The sequence below is a fragment of the Lissotriton vulgaris genome, chromosome 2_1 (genome assembly GCF_964263255.1).
Source record: "Lissotriton vulgaris chromosome 2_1, aLisVul1.2, whole genome shotgun sequence".
Lineage (NCBI taxonomy): Eukaryota > Metazoa > Chordata > Amphibia > Caudata > Salamandridae > Lissotriton > Lissotriton vulgaris.
In genome coordinates this window covers 1,798,066,281-1,798,072,706 of record NC_141687.1, presented here as the reverse complement: position 1 = coordinate 1,798,072,706, position 6,426 = coordinate 1,798,066,281, and the positions used below count along the sequence as shown (strand labels likewise).

At 48.7% G+C, this 6,426-nt stretch overlaps 1 pseudogene; it reads right to left on the bottom strand.

The window, feature by feature from the left end:
• Positions 1-6,025: 6,025 nt before the first annotated feature.
• On the bottom strand, positions 6,026-6,154 carry LOC147733291 (small Cajal body-specific RNA 14; annotated as a pseudogene).
• Positions 6,155-6,426: the final 272 nt, after the last annotated feature.

Below are 6,426 nucleotides of genomic sequence, written 5' to 3'. Positions count from 1 at the left end.
TGTGAAGCCCTCATTTATTCCATCGCCCTTAATAACACCCAAGTCTTTAAAGGTACCCTCCTTTATCATCCCCCAGGTCCCCTAATCGCTTCCTCTCAGGTCTTGATGAGCTAGTGGAACCTTTGTTGGGGCCCTCCGACAACACCATACTAGGAGATTTTAATTTTCATCTCGACTCATCAAGTGATAAAGACACTATCCAACTCATTACAGACCTCCAAGCAGTTGGACTACATCAGTTAGTATCAGTCCCCACTCACCAAGCAGGTCACACCCTTGACGGGCTGTTTACCAATAACCCCGACATCACGTTGCTCACTGTTCTTCCCCTTGTCTGGTCTGATCACACTGCAGTTATTTTCACTATCAAAGCCCACAGTCCCAACCCTCCTCAGGCTAAGAGACATACTGCCAAGACCGTCAGAGCTTGGAAAAATCTAGACATTCCTCTGCTCACCCATACTCTCTCTAACTCTCTCTACGAGATCTCCTCTAATCCCAGCATAGCATCCACCATGTACCAAGACTGGCTCCATGATGCTCTCAATTTGGTAGTTCCAACCAAATCGATCTTTCCCAACCGAACCACCCCGTCGGCACCATGGTTTACAGAGGACCTCAGACTTCAGAGACAGTACTGCAGAAACCTGGAGTGACACTGGCGGAGACACTATAATCCACAGGACAGACAAACGTATAAGGATGCATTAGCCATATACAAACGATCTATTGTTACGCATAAAAGTTCCTTCTTCCTATCCCAAATTGAGTCCGCCCAGAATTCCACTAAGAAGCTGTTCCAGGTAGTCAATACCCTCTCCAACCCTCCCTCATCTCCGGCTATTGAGACCTCACAAGATCTTTGTAATTCTCTAGCCACTTTTTTTGCCACCAAGGTATTTTCCATATATTCAGCTTTTTCCTCTCAAACTCACCACGACGGCTGTGATCTGAACCCCCCACTCACACCTTTCAGTCCCACATTTTCTAATTGTCAGACTGTTCCGGCTGAACAGATCAACAAGCTCATTGTGCCCATCAGATCAGGTTCCCCCTTGGATCCTTGCCCATCTCCACACCTAAACTCCACCCTGAGGTCATTACGTCACCTCTAGGTATGGGCGAATTTTGCAAATCTCGCGTTCGCGAATTTTGCGGATTTGCGAACTCGCAATCCGCAAAATCTGCGAATTCCCGCGAATTTGCGGATTTTTTAATTTTTTATGTTCGCACGGGTTTCTGCAAGTTCGCGAGGGTTTTGTACAATTTCGCAAATTACGAAATTGTACAAAACGCGTGCGAACTTGCAGAAACCCGTGCGAACACAATGTGCCCAGTAGGGTATGTGCCTCGTCTTGTGTGAATAAAAGGTCAGAGAAAGATCAGTTCAGCAGATGAAGAGAAAGAAGCTCCTGGTCACAGGAACAGCATGGGTATTGCGCTCGTGAAAGTCAAGGATGCAAAGCCTATCCAGCATCACAGCTGATTTTCCACGGTAGATTTGGGAAGAAGGCACACCTGTCCAGCCTCGACGACGCTCACGATTGTTTTTGAGCTAATGAATGAGTCACTGAATTTGAGCATCAACTAGTTCGAGCGTCCATGTGTGCGTTACTATGCAATCGTCCCGAAGGGCGCAGGGGTCCCTTGAGTGAGCTGTGAGCTGTAACTATTTTACAATGGCGCCAGCAAGCTGCCAGCGCCGTTGTAAAATAGTTACAAAGTTAGCTTGCACAGGAAGCACTTAGATAAAATAAAGCAGCACCTGCTTCGTTTTATCTAGTGGTTCCTGTGCAAGCTAACTTTGTAACTATTTTACAACGGCGCTGGCAGCTTGCTGGCGCCATTGTAAAATAGTTGCATGAGTGGGGGTTCAACTTTTGAACCCGTTACGTTTGCGGATTTTTTTTTTGCGGATTTTGTGGGAAATCCGCAAAATTCGCGGATTGCGGATTTCCCAAAAATCCGCAAAATCCGCGAGCGTAACGGATTTCCCGCTCACACTTAGTCACCTCTCACTGATATTTGCAACTCCATGTTTCTTACAGGCTCCTATCCGACCATGTGGAAGAAAGCTGTCATCAAACCCATTCTTAAAAAACCCTCCCTTGATCCCTCTGCATCAGTCAATTACAGGCCCATAGCTTTCCTCCCCTTCCCTGCCAAAATATTTGAATCACTCATGAATCATCAGCTTTCCGAATACATTAATCAACATAATCTCCTGGACGAAACCCAATTTGGGTTTAGGCAGGGTCATGGTACAGAAACCGCCCTGATAAAGGCAACCGATGAGATCAGGGCAATCTTAGACCAAGGTGGAGCAGCCGTCCTTATACTCTTAGATCTTTCCCCTGCCTTTGACACGGTCAATCATTCCATCCTGATCGACCGTGTCTCAACCTTGGGGATCAACCATCTGGCCAAGGATTTGCTCGCCTCATTTCTTACCAACCGATCCCAAACAGTAAAGCTGGTCACTTTCTATTCACCCACTTTTACTCTTCCTTGTGGGGTGCCCCAGGGATCATCGCTGAGTCTGACACTATTCAACATCTATGTGTCGGACTTGGCGAGGGTCATCAAGGCGCATGGGCTGAGTTTAACCACCTACGCTGAAGACACTCAGTTGGTGTTGGCTGTGCATAAGGATGGAGCAGCAGTTGCATCCAGATTCCAGGTGGGTATGCTAGCTAGCAGCTCCTGGATGTCAAGCAACTGCTTAAAATTAAACTCTGATAAAACCGAGGTAATGACCTTTGGCAACCTTTCTCCTAGATGGTCTCCTACCTGGTGGCCGAACGAAATGGGTCCCCCACCAGAACCTGTTGCCAAGGTCAGAAACCTCTGAGTCATCTTGGACGACAGACTGTTATTTAGTCATCACGTTAACACAGTGGTCTACTCCTCTTTCCTTATGCTGAGGAAAATTAAGAAGTTACTCCCTTATTTACCAGAATCAGCTGGAAAAACTCTCATCACCACCCTCGTTTTCTCCAAGATGGATTATTGTAACGCTCTCCTCCTCAATGCCCAGGAAAGGATCCTGAACAAGCTTCAATCGATTCAAAACGCGGCAGCCAGAGTCCTACTTGACATCCCTAAACACAAATCCATCCCCGCCGCCATACGTCATCTTCATTGGCTGCGTGTCAGAAATCGGATTAAGTTCAAAGCACTTTGTATTGCTTACAAAGCCATTCACAACAACTCTGGACCTCTATTCCTTAAGAACGCTTTTCATATCTACATCCCTGGCAGATCCCTCCGCTCATCCTCCACTTGTCTTCTAGCAGTCCCAAGGACAACAAGCATTTACAATGCAATAGGTCTCCCAGCATTAAAGTTTGAGTTATTGGCATTGTGTATGACAATGCGTTGCATCAAATTTTTAGCACACTTTGAATTGGTGAGCAGTGTGAGTGTGTGCAAGAGTATGGTGTTCTTGAAAGCAGTGTGGTAGAGAGTGTAGGAATTTGGGTGACCTGAGCAATGTGGATGATGCACCTCACACACGGGGCTGACACAGTTATTATTCACACAGCTCTGATGCACCTCAGGTACGGGCTCACAGATGTTATTATTCACACAGCTCTGATGATGCACCTCACGCACGGGGCTGACAGTTATTATTCACACAGCTCTGATGATGCACCTCAGGCACGGGCTCACAGCTGTTATTATTCACACAGCTCTGATGATGCACCTCTGGCACGGGCTTACAGCTATTATTATGCACACAGCTCTGATGATGCACCTCACGCACGGGCTCATAGCTGTTATTATTCACACAGCTCTGATGATGCACCTCACGCACGGGGCTGACGCAGTTATTATTCACACAGCTCTGATGATGCACCTTAGGCACAGGCTCACAGCTGTTATTATTCACACAGCTCTGATGATGCACCTCTGGCACGGGCTTACAGCTATTATTCACACAGCTCTGATGATGCACCTCAGCACGGGGCTCACAGCTGTTATTATTCACACAGCTCTGATGATGCACCTCATGCACGGCCTCACAGCGGTTATTATTCACACACAGTGATGACCCCGGGGGCAGCCTGCACCTTCCTACGCTACTGTCTCTGCATATCACAATAAGTCTGGTAATGGGCAAACTGTCTTGGTTGGCATGACATGAGGAAGTCTGGTAATGGGCAAACTGTCCTGATTGGCATGACATGAGTAGGGAAATTTGAAGGAAAAAAAGGCAAAATTCATTTTCACAACCTCTTCTTTGAACTTTGCCAAGCAAACTATTTTAAAAAGACCCATGAAGACACCCGCCTGATTTTTCCACTCTGTGCTAGCAACATATGGGGGAAAGGCTTAAACGAAGGGCCACAGCTAAAGTGCACTCATTGGATTCAAAACAGAGTTGGTAGGATCCTGGCATCTGGAACATTTACACTTCTTAAAACGGCACCAGGGACACAAACATCCAACAATATCCAGTTTGCTGTGAGAATAAGCCATCATTTTCCCTTCAAATATTAAGCAATTTAAATGTTACTGCATGCAAAATGATGGGGGAAAATACATGTACTGTATGCAGCCTATGCAGTAAAATCAGAAACATTGACCGTAGTAATTCCCACTAATTCCCCCACAGCGAGTTATCAGATGCTTTCATTACAAATCCAGATTGCACTTTAACTTCATTTTAAAACACATCAGCACTGCAATATGGTGGCTCGTGAACAGGTAGGTGTACAGTAGGCTTCCAGGAGTTGTGCTTTAAGGGGTAACGTTGGCGCCTCCTGGATCCAGCGGTCACTGGATGGTGATGCGGGCCCTACAGTCATGTCAGAGGGACTGCAGGAGCAGGTGGTTATTACATGAGGTCCGGGTAGCTGAGGTGACGAGCATGCCGCCTCTTGCACCACCGCGGCCTGCCTCGTCCTCTAAGAGGTCACCCGGGAAGCGGCCGAGCAGTCAAGAAAGACATCAGGTAAAGCAGAAGAAAATAAAGCGCTACACAAAAATATGGCAAATGGAATCTGAACCTCGGCTACATTCAGTACCCCCTAGTATTGCAGTCATTATGATATTTTCTCTACTCGAGGTGAGCAAGTGGCAGGCACACTGCGCAGGTTTTCTAACTGACCCTACTACAATAACTGACTTTGCTGACATTTGCAGAAACGTTCTTTAGTTTGCAGTGGTGCAGTGTGGACTTTCAATGAGAGGGGTGCACATCGGAGTCCTCGTTTCTTATTAACAGTACGATCAGTTTAGGAGGGCAGTAGGGCTTCAGGTTGCAGATATGTATGACTTCCCAGACTTTATTGCTTGATTTTGCTTCCGAAAAAGTATCACTCATAACCGCTGAAATGTCACTCATAATTACACATAAATTATGAAAACGCCACACATAGCAATCTGAAACCTTGGCAGCTACGAAGGTCTACGTGCTCTTTCGAGACAGTTAACCACTTTCAACAACACCCCATCCCTCCCAGCCTCACCCCAAGCCGGGCCCCCTGTGCATGTTAAAGGTGCAGGCCTTACCTTGCTGTAGAGCTCAGAGGCGGACATCGCGGCGCCTCGTGCCCCTCCTTGCAGGGTGCACCGGATGAACGGAACTGGAAGCGTCTAGGCCTTGACTCCTCGCAGGTGGGCCTGTCCTGAACCCAAATAAGGCCTCCCCCGAGCCCGGCTCCCCGTACTTAAGCCCACCCTCCCCCGGCACCCCGCCTGGCCTCGCTTTGGCGCTGCAGGGTGTTTGAGCCGTTGCCAGGACTCGAACCCCGTAGCCCGGCTTCATAACCATCTGCTTCAACCTTGAAGGTAGTTATTACAGAACCTAGAGCCTTTACGTCAAAGTGTGTTTTGCATGCTTGTAAAATGGCCTGCCCATCCCCACTTCGCACTTATTTACACACACGCGCGTGCACTGAAACCTACGCACTGCTCCTGTCTGTACAAATTTCGGTGGAAACGTTTGGTTTGTTTCCTGTCTCAGTATCTCCATATCTCGGTGCAGGTTCGCGCGGCGTCCTCGCGCCGCCTTTAAAATGCTGTAGGGAGCCGTAGCACAGGCACCTGGGGGTCCTGTCGGCAGTGGGCCCCCTCTCGTTGCTGTACGTGGCTGCCTTGGGGTCACATGGTATTACTGACGCATGCAACCGTCAGGGAGGACACCCACGTGTGAGGAGGAGCGGCCGGGGATCGAACCGCCCACGGAGAGAAGCCGCGCCCACGGAGAGAAGCCCATGCCCTAGAGAGAGCCCCGCGGTGGCAGCTGAAGACCGGAGTAGCGGTAAGTGGCGGCGGGGGGGGGCGGGGCGGGGGCGCTTGATGCACGTGTGTGTGTGTGTGTGTATGCGTGTATGCGACAGCAGGGGTGAGTTCTCTTTATGTGGGGGTGCATGCGTGCATGGGCGCTCGTGTGTGTGTGTGTGTGTGTGTCTCTGCGTA